The sequence below is a fragment of the Rhyacophila brunnea genome, unplaced genomic scaffold (genome assembly GCF_057557595.1).
Source record: "Rhyacophila brunnea isolate RB1 unplaced genomic scaffold, BYU_Rbru_1.0 scaffold_18, whole genome shotgun sequence".
In the NCBI taxonomy this organism is placed as follows: Eukaryota; Metazoa; Arthropoda; class Insecta; order Trichoptera; family Rhyacophilidae; genus Rhyacophila; species Rhyacophila brunnea.
The window spans coordinates 19,921,426-19,936,631 of NW_028232837.1; positions in this window are offsets into that span (position 1 = coordinate 19,921,426).

Here is a 15,206-nt window from a genome sequence, read left to right on the forward strand (position 1 = left end):
AGGACATCCTTTGTGTTAAAAAAAATGTAACGTCTTGCTCTATTTTACACCGATCATTTTTAATTATTCAACAATTCACACCACTCTGTAAAGTGCAGCGATGGTGAACCTTTTTATGTTTACGTGCACGTGTATATTTTATTTTATTGTAAAATTTTACGTTTTTTTCTCCTTCTCCACCTTCTCCCCTCTTGTGACTTACAAGATTTTACTAGTTTAATATACATACCGGAAACAAACACACAAATATGATGTATGTGAATTTAAAAGTAGAACAGATCACTACTCAATAACATTGCGGTGAAAATCGATTTTATTCAGATGCTCATTCGTATACAAGAAAAAGGACACTTTCTTATGAACCAAGGCCGACTATAGACAGGCCGTGGCATTGAATTGATAATTATGATATTAGTGCTAGTTATTGATTATTTTTGAAACCGCGGTAACTTGTCAGCAGTAGATGTATATTTTCGATTGTATATTTCGTTAAAATCAATTAACTTACTTACTTACTTAAGCTGACGCTCCAGATCATTCAGGTCCATGGCTGACTGCGCAACTGTCCTCCAAGTATACATATCTAAATTTCTCTTCATCTAGTCTGTCACACTCAGCCTATATGCGTGTCCATTGACTTTATCCTCCCATTTTCTCCGGGGGTGCTCCGGGAGCCGAGCGCTTACAGGGGTTCCTTCATAAACTTTATGGAGATCTCTAGAACTCTTCGCACCCTCAAGACAGTACCTATATTGGCGTATTTACGTATTGCCATTTATTTCAATACAAAACAATCATCATTTTGTACAAATAGTTTCCCATATTACACTTGAAGTATGAGCAATAACTATCGAAACTTACAGTTCCTTTGCACGGCCTAACTATAATAGTGGCTTTGTTATGAACACTATCCATTTAAAAATGATTTCTCTTCATTTACATGAATATACAATGACCGCTAGAAATTTTTAAATGATAAAAACCATTTAAATCAAATGTGTGTTCATAACAATATACTTAATGACAACCTACTAGAGGTGAGTTGGAAATACTGTCACCAGTTTGTGTACTTAAGTTTCTGATGAAACTACCCATACTAAGTATTTGTGGCCCAATAAACTTGTTTCAAGAAACTTGAAACGTATTCGATGTTCGAATTCGAACGCATTCGATGATATCATCGCCGTGACTCGCCATTCGGTGATGCTGGTTGACTTTCAACGCTATTGATATTAAATGCGCGCGAGCGAGATATCATGATACACGTATGTTTAGCCGTGATATTATACTCAACTGTCATTATTCTCCCTTTCTCCTCTGTTGTAAAGTTGGTAGAGTGAATGACAGAAATGGTCACATGTTCGTTTTTTTTGAGTTCATTTGAGTTCGCCTTAGTTTTAGTTTTAAGAGTTTTAGTTTCAGTTGAGTATGAGACTTTATCGAGTCCAGGAGTTCGACGCATGGTATGAGATCTCGCCGTCCGCTAGCTAGTTTGTAGTCTTGCTACGTATGAAATCATCGCCTCGGACTCCGCGACTCGCGTATGTTTAGTATAATACTACGGAATTAGTTTTAGTTTAAGTTGAGTATGACATTTACATCGAGTTGACGTCAGTCGCAAGCCGGCATAGCGGAGTTCTGATAACGCTAACTGACTACGCGTTTATCTGGTTTTGTCACGTCGAGTTTCTCGATTTTTTAGTGTTATAATTGGAACTTATAAACATAAACTGATTTACAATTGTATGCGTGAATGGATAATAATTATATTTTACTTAATAAACAATTTGTGTAAAAATGGCTACTAAAAGGTTAAGTTTCATGTGGAATCGTTCCAAAGAAATAGTTACAAATTATGCCATCTGTAATGTTTGTAAAATAAAAAATTCATACAAGTCAATGTCAAATTTGAAGAAACTTTTACAGCGCAAGCACCCAACTATTCATATTGAATTTTCCAGGCAAAATATAGCTCCACCTGTAAATGAAAATGCTTTACAGATAAATGAAACCAGTGCTTTTAATGCTTCAGTATTTTCTACTGAAACAGGAGTGACTAGTGCCATAGTTCCAGCTGTACCTGTCTCGAAAATGGGACTTTTCGAAAAGCGGATGTATTTTTAACGATTATATTATAGCCGATATTTCAAATACTAGTAAGTATTTTGGAACAAGTTTCGATACTAAGTATTTTTTAATACTGGTAGTAAGTATACTTAGTCTTCAAAATCGACCAGTTTTCCCACCTCTACAACCTACCGGCTTAGTCCATTAACAATGTATTTTTATTATTTAAGTGTTATAAAGACTAATATTCTCTTTTTAAATATATACGAGTATATTATTATATAAGTCATCATCATCATCATCAGCCTGAATCTATCCACTGCTGGATGAAGGCCTCTTTAAGCTGCTTCCACTTCTCTCGGTCCTGTGTATTGCGTTGCCACGTACTTCCGTAGAACTTTATCATTTCATCGATCCAGCGGCCTCTAGGTCTACCTTGCGGACGTTTTGTATTTCTTGGATACCACTGGATGACTAGATTTGTACAACGATTGTCTCTTCTTCGAACTATGTGTCCAGCCCATCTCCATTTAAGGCTTTTAATAAACTTTATTACATCGAAAACCCTTGTCTCCTTCCTTATCCACTCATTCCTCTTTTTGTCATTTCGCGTTATGCCCAGCATGTACCTCTCCATACCACGTTGTGCTACTTTAAGTTTCGGGATCTCTCTTTTAATTAATGTCCGTGTTTCACACGCATATGTGATCACGGGAAGCACACACTGGTATTAGTAATGGTATAATAAGGTATAATTATATTCATAAAATTAATTTCATCCATAATTCTTTCGCGTGCCGTAGGTTCGCCACCGCTGGTATAGTGTATACCTACTCGTTAACTTTATGAGATTGTAAATTAATTTCACAAAAAAACTGGTTCTACGGAACAAGTGCATTTAATTTCGCATTGAACCAGTATTTTAATTGTACACAATACAATCGCCAAATATGGCTGCCTTGTTAAGAAACTATATGAATCTCAGTGTTATTATGACAACCAGATCTGTGTCAGGCATTGATGTCAGTAAACAAACTTGATCACTTACTGACTGACATACGTCATTATAGTATCTATATTTTAATTCAACCTGTTTTTACAATGTTAATATAAATATTAACATAACTTTTATAATTGCTCCCAATACATTCTTGACGCAAACAACAAGCAATAATTGATAGTTTTAAAAAAAAGAATGAGTTTTTTTTTAATATGATTATTGAATATTATCAATCATTTATAATATTATATAGACCGCTTAAAAATATTGCAGATTAAAATTAATCCCCAAGCATTTAAACGAAGACATTTGAAGTGGTTTTGTATTGCCTTATAAAAATTTTATGCTTAAATTATTAATGTGATCAAATATAGTAATGATTTTTGGGTATTCAACGTTATGACATTTCTTGTTGATTATTGGATTCGCCCAACCCAGCCATATAAATACTTATATGTGATATTCCTGCAAGCAACGCACGTCACTGGTTATCACTTATTACATCGCAAGCACGACCATCAAGACGCTGAACACGCCCTCCAGGACTACCCGCTGCTGGGATCCGGCCGAGCTGTTTACCAGGGTTTGTCTGCAGTCTACACATGCCCAATTGACCACATCGACTTGATAACAACCAAGGTCAACTTTGATGCATTTTATTCAATATTCAATTATTTCGATCCCTACTTAGATCCATCACTTTCAACTCCTGACTCCTCTTTTTCGGCAGAGTTTAAGTACACAAATGACGGTAGAGCAAGTCAAGATTCATATTTTATTTTCTAAACTCTTTCTTTAAGCATCAATGTGCATGGTTACTACATCAGTCCCGTGCAGCTTCGCTTCGGGACAGGAAGTGTGGTAATAAATCATTTATAACACACATTTATGGCGTCATGAAAGGCGGCCGTGCAGAAATCGCGGCTGCATGATGGATGAAGTGTGGTAACTCAAAGCATGTGTCATCTGAAGCCTGCAAGACACATCTGGAAAAATAGATACGTTTGTCGTCCGTTGGTGGATGCCGACCAACTCGACTGCATGTGTTTTACCAATTGAGTCAACTCGTCCTATCTAATTAATTATTGACGATGAAATTAACAAGTATTCACAGTCGCTCTTAGAGCTCAGCATTCGTACGGATACGCCACTGCATCCAAATTAAGTACCTCTAAAACTTACTATTCATTATAAGTGGATAACTACTGTTTTGTAAATTATATTTTTTTTCTTATATTGCTTGTCCTCTCTTGTGAGATTGTGTGTATACTATTACCAAATGAATTCTTGAGGATGCGCTTAATAATATTATTATACTATAGTGTCGAGGGTCCGAGGTTCGAATCCTGTGTCTGGAAAGTACACATATTGTTTTTCAATTTGTGTATGAGTCAGAGTATGGACCTAATAGGTTGAGCAAGTGGCTGACATCCATTTATAGTAAAAATAAAATCTGTTAATACAAACCTCCACTCTGTGGAAGCCCATATGATCCTGGTAGGATCGGACATGGTCGAAATAAGAAGAATACTATAGTATGTCCAAACTATTTGTATTAGTTTGCATTTAGAAAAAAACCTACATCTTTAGTATGTTTAGATGCAAAATTTATTTAACACAAATTTAATTTTCATCAAAATAACACAATCAATAATTGTGACTTTATCGAACCGGTAGTTTCTTTAAGAACCGTCACTAATCCAGTGGCGTTGAAAAGAAATCAGAAGCATCACATCGCATGTCACTTTCGAGAGCATTATCCGGCAAACGAAATGCGTGCGTCAGTAATTATAATAAAACAACGGTTGCCCTAAACCAGTGGATTTTTTGAAAAATAGTCTTACCGTTGTTGCATTTGTAGGAGAGTTTATTGATCAATATACGAGTACACTAAATACAATAACACTTTAATAAAGATGATAAAAATGATTTCGTTAGATTACAATCTCGGGTATGAATACTGGTGAGATCGATGAGATCAAGAGATTGATTATATATTTGAACTGAAAGACTGATTCGATGGTTTAATCTTTACCACGTCGAGTGGAGGACTCGTGACGGTAGCTGTACGTCTCGTGACGGACTCGTTGAGTGAGGATTCATGCATTGTCCTTCCAATTTATATAAATGCAGTACTTACATATATTACAAGAGATATTGTTGCAATTACCAATCGTAACATCTCCTACTGACCTAGTTAATATTGAGGCAATGCTGACAATTATTATCGCTTTATTGTTTTCTTTTGACAACAAAACATACACATTAAAGTGTGTCATTCATTAACACAATCACTGCTAACCTTTTCATTAATTTTTAATTACCACATTTAAATAACATGCTAATTATATCTAATGGACATTATAATGGCCATGCGCCCGGCAAACTTCTTAACGGCGATATACGGAACTAAAATCACCTAATCTCCACTTCTGTCATTGACATATATTATATTATAGCGCTTTGGAATCGTATATATTGCCAATTTGTTGTAGAATACTGTATATTTATATTTGTCTTAAATTATCTGTAACGCATGAGAAATAACGTATGAAAATGTGTAAGAGAGGGCGAGACATAGAGACATATTAAAATATACACGTATAAACGAATTGCTTATTTTAATTGGGTCGTGAAGAAATCAAACGATAATCTTATAATAGTTTGACGAGATGCTTTCAGTGCGGTAATAGTATATCGAGTGATTAGAGTATCGAGAAATTATTGAAATTATCCTAGAGGTTTAAGGGTAAGTATAATAGGGATAGGATGTTGTAGCATACTGTTATCCTAGGCAATATACACAATCAATTAAAAAATATAAACATTATGGATGGAGAGGAACCATCAGCTAAGCGTCGCCGCTTGACAAATGAATGAGTTTAGGGATGGCATACTTGGCAACGTCAGGAGACTCTACAAAGACTGATGAGCTGATGCGGTAGCTCACAGAAAAATAATTGTGTTTAAAACACCAGAACAAAGACAGTAAGACAGAATATCCACGTAAACTTATAAAAGATGGGGACAGAGAAGGACGCACAAAAATATTTTAATAGATAAAAATAATATATTGCACTTGACAAAAAGGTTTGGCGTCAATGATTTATAACGTGTGTTGTGTTTATTATTTTGATACAGGTAGCTAAGTATAATAATTAATAATATATTGCAGGTATTTGAACAGTATTTGGCCGGTATTTCAAATCTACATCCGACGATCGACGTCGCGGCATGACTTCGTTAACTTCCGTATGTATAATACATAATTAATTACTTTATCGGATATAAGACCATTGACGTACAAAAAAATGTATTATTTTATTTTATTTTATATTAGGCACTTCACACATATATTATAATATTTTTCATAATGAGTAAGGTATTGGGGGGGGGGCAACGTAACGTTTGTAATTCGTTATTTGAGACAGCAATATTATTTTCTTCCCAAACAGGAGTAGGGACCATGAATAATAAGACACATATAGTAAGAAATGAGACTAGATAAGGCGTCCGGGTCCGGACCCCTCCCTCCAGAAAGGGAAAGAATACAAATTATATAGGTAAATGAAATATGACTCATGAAGAGGGTCGTGACCCGGATGAATTAGCTGTCGAACAGCCTACTCCACATGTTGGCCCACTTCTCTGCGCATTCTACAACATGCAATACCTGTAGCCACGTATTGATACGATTTAATTAATATGGACATTATGTACAATACACCCTCCACCACCCGCCGTGTCTGTACAGCCGTTGATTATGACAAAGTACATCATTGAAAATGTCTATGTCTTACGGGAGCGCATTTACCCCTCGCTAATGGTGCCTGATAGGCTTGACACGAGGAAACAGTTCCAATCCAGAATAAATCATGGCTGCGACCACGTAGGTAATTGACAGGCGCATAGAAATTCAAATTCACTAGGACACCAGGATTGGAAACTATCCCTCGCGATAACAGGCAAAAGTGTTTCAACAGCAGCAGAAGAGACCGACGAGATTCAAGAGAGTGAAAAGTAAGCATGCCTTGTAGAAAGGCAGTCGGAAAATAATCATCTGACGAATTATCGAAAGGAAAATAGTTGAATGTCTTAAAATAAAGACATCAAAGAAATTTCTTCTGGACGCGTACTAAAATAAGTTTATAGGAAACCTCATAAGGACACCAGATAATCGACCCATATTCAAGAATGCTACGCACTAATGAAACGTAGAGTGTACGTAATACATTTGGATTCTTGAATGGTTTAAATTGTCGCATGATGAATCCTAGAAGCTTACTCGCACGTATAGCCGTAGAAGTTATATGCGAGTGAAAAGATAATGAAGAATCAAAAATTATCCCAAGATCTTTCGCCTCAGATTGACGTTTTAATGAATTTTTTGACATAATATAATTATATTTAATCGGGGTTCTTGACCCTGACTTGATTTAATTGCTCACATTTTATCGTGATGGGCCCAGTGTACCCGCGTACTGATGCTCAAGATTTTAATATGATTCTACGGAGGAGTCGGGATTATCCCGCTCCCCATACGACGCTGCAAATTTTTCAAATGCCGCAAAATTCGCCTCTATTGCAATCAGGTCCGAAATATTTGGGATGAAAGTACTCCAAATAATGATAAACCAAGCACAGTAGAAATATATTATAACCGCTGAAGTAAAAAAAATGGTAAACCAAGTTATTAGCAAATGCAAGACAATTTTTTTGATAAATCCTGTCACTGGCTAGTAATCAAGGCAAGTACCTACATACTTATTATTGGTACCTAACTACAAAAGTCAGTCACCAATGTTAGCAAAATTTGTAAAACACTTTAGTTGCATGACTATTAGATTATTAGTTAACTTCATCGTAATTAAGTTTGACCTCACGATTAAAGCGTTTGCCTATAGCGTCGTGAGTCCCAGGATCGAATCCTGGGTCTGGCAGGTACACATATTGTTTTTCAATTTGTGTATGAGTTAGAGTATGGACCTAATAGGTTGAGCAAGTGGCTGACATCCATTTCTCGTAAAAACAAAACCTGTTAATACAAACCTTCACTCTGTGGAGGCTCACATGATCATATTAGGATTGGACATGGTCGAGAGAGATTACCAACCGAAGTCTACTTTGAGGCATTTAAGAAATTTGCAACATCGTATGGAGAGAACTTTAATCGGGTTGATCCCGATTCCTCCGTAGGGTCATCAATAAATTCCAACCTTGATATTCAATATGCAGATACATATGACACTTAATGTCACCAAGACTAAACTTCTAAACTTCTTTAAGCACCATGGTGCATGATTGTTATATCAGTTCCGTGCGGCTCCGTATCGGATTGCAGAGTGAGCACGTATTTTTTTTTCATTCAGGCACGTTTTAAGCGTCATGTAAGGCGGCCCTACGTACACACATGGCCCCCACATCCTGAAGCGCGCCCGTATGCTAGGATCTATGGTGGCCCCTCTAGCTATCGCTAAGGTTAAGGGCAGTGTAATTTTCTACATTCGTGTTTCCCGAGTGGTTTCTACGGAACCCATGGTTAAAGGGTATTCCGTGTATTATTCAGTTGATTAGTTGAATTGTCGGCAATCAGCATATTATGAAGCGCTGATCATGACCTCCTTTTGTGGTAGCCAAGTGACATGCAACCTTCGCCATATTGCATAAAAAGCCATTTTGTATGTTAGGAAACACATTTAAAATGATTATAAATTAAAACACTACGTGTGAATTATTATTTAATTATATTAATCATCTTCAAATTACATCACACAGACACATATTTTTAAACGTTATTAATAATTTAAAAAAAATAGCACCACAGGCGACTTTTTACTATTAGAGCAAATGTGTGTGTTTTTTCTCTCTTAACTGGTCGAACCGCCACGCCGGGCCCTCTCTAAACTCTGTCAGCCCCCCTTTGCGGAGGCCATGTATCCACGTCTGTGCATACATGACGGGTGATAATAGTTAAAGAAATAAAAAAATAGTTTACTAAATAGTCGTTCACGTCCACGCCACTGGGTATTTATTTAATTTAAAAAAAAATCAAAATGTCCGAAGGAAAACGCTCCAATAATAATCTCGTTCGGTTTAACGTTAACGATTTAGTCCAAAATGTATTTCCATGGTAATAAATCGTCGCTTTACCATAGACTCATCGACTCGTAGATTGTAGAAAGTCGTTAGAAATTAGACTCGTAACATAACAGCGATAATCGACTCTACTAGAAAATTTCACTAGACGACAAACGTGACGTAATCGACTGTCTATACAAATTTGGACCTATAAATTATTTCTGCCTTTGACCAGGGAAGTCTGACGCAATTTATTTCTAAACATATCTAAGCCTTAGCGATGGTGCCCACAGAACGCGTCGAGCGGGCGAAGTCGGCGTATTCATAACCATAATCACACGTCTCTCGCCGCGCATTACCCTTCACCTATGTAATAAGCGGCCCAAGCAGCACAAAACAATTATTTTTACAGCGTCTCTCATAACAAAGCAATAAAAATATTATATTATTTCGGGGCTTGTAATAAATATTTACGACGACATTATTCAACCAGCGAAATATAATGACACGGAATAAAATAAAATAATGGGTTCTCTGTTATTAAATAATTGCTTTTGGCCCGTCGATCGACGACGCCTCAAGCAGCGTAATTTTGGTAGCCGTGTTCAATGAATGGACTTCTTTGTATTTTCATTAAATCGTATCGCCGAGAAGCGAAAAACGGTGACTCATGCGGCAGGCGGCGCGCAAGGCATCGTTAAGTCCAGTGGGCGCTGGCGTATTTGATTACGTTGTATTTTTGATGATTTACGCGCCACTTGTAGAAATTTTGCGCGAGCGCCGCACTCGCTGCGTCAATGGGCTTTATGCCTTATACCGGGATGGACGGTGGGTTTGAGTATACAAAATAATATAAGGAACGCTGTTTCTTCTGTGATTCGTCTACCTGAAACGATAGTATACACCAGTGGTTTCCAAACTTTATGTTACTACGCCTCCCTTTAAAAAAAATCTAATCTTGGCGCCTCCCCTTTACGTCTACAAATATGTACTAATACAAAAAATGAAGTCATTTGATTACATCAATCATCATATCATTCATATCACATCAAATTGCATTACATAGCCATATATTTTAAAATGTAAATATACCTTGAGGAAAATAGCGCCTATATATTTTTACTATTCGAGCAAATTTGTTGTTTGTGTTTTTCTCACTTAACTGGTGGACCCGCCAAGCCGCCCCCTCCTTCCCTGAGCCCGGCCCCCCAGACTAGAGCTCTGTCTACCCCCTCCCTCTAGTAGGGGCCAAGATTAGCATAATACCATAAAGAAATCTATTCACGCTGTTAAACATGGCATATAAAGTATTTGCTAAACTTCTCTAACAAAGCTTCATAGAACATACACTATACTATACAGAAACCAATAGGGCAGAATAATGTGGACTCCGAAAGACACGATCGACCGCTGACTAAGTGTGATGATGATTACAATAAATGTAGGTACATTCAGTGACACATTTTATGACCTGGGAAGATGAGTGACTTGATTTGATAACCAAATACTATCTCTGAATCACCAGATGGTCTCAATATACTCCGAGAAAATGGCGGAAAAAATAAATAGGTACCTAGGTCTAGGTACCAGTGGCGAAGGGTGAAGGTAGGCTATTAAAACCCGACATAGATAGCGCGCACTAAATTTTATCAGTCATACGTATTTGTTTTCTTTGAACTAATACCACAAATTGGAGATGATGTTGGTTAGTTTCAAAAACTCAATTAAGCCATGCGTAAATCGAGCCATAATAGATTATAGTCAAAAAATATTCGTCTATCTATAAAATATCTAAAATTATGCCATTTAATTCAATCATACATCATTTTAGATATTTTATTGATAGAAGAATATTTTTTATCTATTATGGTTTGGTTAATGCAGTGCCATTTGAAAAAACTAACCTAAACACCATCTGTAATAAAATGTATTCTTAATTCAATGAAAAAAAATAAGTATGACTGAAAAAGTGTGTATTACTTTTGTCGGATCGCCCATAGCATACCTAAACTATTATGGTTTGGTTTAGAGAGGGTTCAATTGATTTTTACAACGTTTTTATTAGCTCGTATTCTTATTTGTCCGGTGGTTGTTTATCCGGTACAAATCTTGCAATCGATTTTCAACTAACTTCTAGTCGGCAAGCAGCAAACTTTTTAAATATATCAGAACACGATGCCAATGCATTCTTTTAATACTTTTAGCCATCTTTAAGTAGAATTGAATTCATTTTCAGTTAATTCTGTTTTGTATGAAAAGTTATTTCGGAAGAAATCCGTAATCCAATCCACTATTATTGGTTGCTAATGGGGTGGTCCTAGCAACTAAATTATTAATATATACGTGCGTTACTATGGAAATCAAAATGACATTTCAGTATTCTATATTTGTTTGTTTGTTGTAAAATAGCAAAAAAATGATTTGTTTGCCTTATTTGTCCTAAATTATTAATACATAGAATTGTCAAGTTTATATGATTCAACAGAAAATTTAAAAACGTGGTATACAAAAAGTTCTTTTTATCTTGTAATTATTTTAATTAACCGGCACCATATGCAATTTGTATTACCTACTAGTTCAATGAAAATCAATAAGTTTGACTGACAAATATTGAATCGAAAATCGAGAAATTATATCGAATCTTAACAGCCTACCTCCACCCCTCGCCACTGGCCTTTGGTCGGGAGGTTCCTCTCGATGTCCTAAATTCTATCATTTATATCCGTTCATTGAGTCAATGTATTTGTTTTTGTAACATAATTACTATTACATAATATTTTTTTACAAACATAATCGCTTAGTTTATTTATGATTGTTATTATTTTGAATATTGCCGTGATTTTATATTCGTAGTCACGAAAAATACAGATTTAATTATTGATTGATGGAAAGTTTTTTTTTTTTTTTTAAATAATTTATGGCGACAAATTAGATGTCGCCATAAATGTTAGGTGCGCGTTGTCGTGTCTTTGATCAAGACTCGCTCGTAGAATATATTTAGTTTTTTTTATATTATATTTTACGTTTATAAATAAATGGAGGATGATTCATACGTAATTTCACTTTTTTTTTTTTTCAAGAGCTAACTTTCATATACAAACAGGGATACGCAAGATAGCATATACGTGCTGCTTTAAAACATGTTAATTATTTATGATGTATTTACTAGTAATAGAAATGTTATTTTTTTTTTAATATTCATCTATCAACACAACACATAAAACAATTATTTAAACACACACGTCAACATGAGGTCACATTCATAATTTTCAATTAATGTCTATGATATCATATTGTACAAGTTTTTTGACAGAAATGTTTAGCAAACTGCAAATTGCATTCTGCTCCCCGTTCTGAGTATAAAGCGATATATATTTAAATTAATATGAATCACCATTAATCTTGGAAATAAAAGTTATTACTTTTTTAAATTGACGTGAAATCTACATTTTAATTCGATCACCGCATGACTTCATACGCCATTGGTAATTTCTGAATAATAATATATAATAACAATTACTTTCTAAAGCGATAGTTAATTTAACTATCTTTTTAGTAGGAGATAACTCTATTATTTTTATTTTTATTTTCAATAATTAGACTATTAGAGTTGTTTTAAATAGGCTCTGAGTTTATTATAAAGAAAATTACTATAACCAGTGAAGTTTCCATAGATGTTACATACTATAATATAGATTAACACTATAGTAAACATAAAATAGAAAGGAGTCTTAGTGGCAGAGCACTTTGTACCACGCGCGTACCGCCCGGCATCCTTATGTGTGCTTTTTCTCTAATGGTAAAAAATTAGAAAAATTATATTAAAATTTTATGTAAATTATTTACAGTTATGCATAGTAGTGAATCAAAGACTGGAGAACAGAAAAATAAAATAAAATAAGATAAAAATTTACTGTGATTAAGAATATTACATAATGCATTGGAAATGGCGCGTTTAAAGGAATAATTCACAATATATTAACTCGGGACCATCATATCTTGTTGATTCCCTAGTATGGAAACAATTAAAAAAAAGCATTGTTTCAAAATAATGGCTTTAATTTTTTTACAAATTTCAATTATATTTTATACATATTGGACTTAAGGATAATGTGGCTTTTTGATTCATTTTCTATCAATGCTCAATACAATTTTACAGTTGAATAAAGACTACCAAGAAATCCTGTATTGAAAAAAATCATATAAAGAATTTTTAATTTTGTTTTGTTTATTCAATTATAAATAATGAAAAAAAATCTATATTAACTCAAAACCTTTAAATGATTGGTTGTTTCTGTGTAGAACTGGGGTACAGATATTGTGGTAGTAAAAATAGGGGGAAAACTTATGTTGAAATATGGTCAAATTTTCTTTGTTTTTTATTATTGAATCTTGATCACTATTTATAGTTGGTGTGAGTCTAATCTCTGAATAATTGAATAAGGTTTGCGACCTCTGCATTATATTACGTTAGTAAGCCGAGGGCGTTACACACAGAAGCTATTAGAGGTATGGTAGAAAATAAATGGGCAATACTCTTCCGTTAAGTGTCTAAACATTTTATAAATAGCCTGATTTTTATTATACCATGTAGGTAGATTGTACAGATGCGTCATAAAAAAATATTTTACATTCATACGGCCCATATGAGAATGAGGAAAACATGGAATTTTATTATCATTTGCTTCTTTTTTTTTTATTTTGATGGGAAATTTAAAAAAAGACAACTCGCATTTTTAGTATGGATATATTCTAATTTTGAAATGATCAACATATAATAAAGTTTTCTCAGTTTTTTTTTTAAATAGTATCTTGTATTGTCAACAACTTATATAAGTATGCATATTCTTTGGGGTGATGGTGATGAGAATGAAGAAACTGGTTGGATGTTGCTCGAGTTGAGGAGAGAGTTTATTTACTGGATAAATAAGTACAATGACATGTGCGACAGCTTAAACAGAACCAGATAATACGCAGCTTAGTCCGAGTCGTGATGATAGAGAGTACCTTTCCATCAATCGTGATTCGCTATTTATTGAAATGAATGTAATAATGTAATGTATGTCATACTTGAGGAATATGCTGACTGTCGCATTGCTGCAACCTCGCAGCGTTTCGCTGACAAGGCTGGGAGTTGTTGACTGACGTATGTCACACTTGTAGAATGTGCTGACCGCATATGAAGTGATATGCAATAATTTGATGACATGGCCTGAGGTTGTTGACCCCCACATATCTCTTTTTAGTACTAGGCCATGACGCCCAACTACAACAGTGAAACAGTAATGTAGTACTCAGGAAACAAACAAGTAAAGAGTAGTGAGTTAATTCTCGGGTGTGGAGAAATATAGGATAAACTTAAACATAATATGTTATGTATTAGTATTATATTGTGTATTTTTTTTCGACCATGTCCGATTCTAATAAGATCATATGGGCCTCCACAGAATGGAGGTTTGTATTAACATATTTTGTTTTTACGAGAAATGGATGTCAGCCATTTGCTCAACTTATTACGTCCTTACTCTGACTCATACACAAATTGAAAAATAATATGTGTACTTACTAGACCCTGCATTTGAACCTTGCCCCATGACGCTATAGGCCGACGCTTAGGCCGCGCGGCAATCGTGGGTGTTTATTATTATGTTATTTTCAAAAGTTACGTCTATATTATCATCTTCGGCCATGTCCTCCCTTTAGCTGGAGCATATGAACACCAAACAGCGCTTCTAAGAAGCCCTGTTGCTCATTAGTCTTCTTGCATCATTCCAGATCTTACCAGCATCCCGTACGTCCGCCGTATATATCCTATAAATAGTGTTTAGCGGCCTTCCAAGACCGTATCAGATGTCGTATTTTTTATAGCAGGTATATACCTATCTGAGGTGTTTTAAAATTATGTAGATACCCTTTATTATTGTTATTAGAGTAACATGTTATTTAATTTATTTTTGTTTTACCTTAATCTAACCTATCCTTATCTAACCTAACCTAAACCTTGAACCTAAACTAATCCTTAACCTATATTTTGGGAATGTAACATGTCGCAATTTTGACT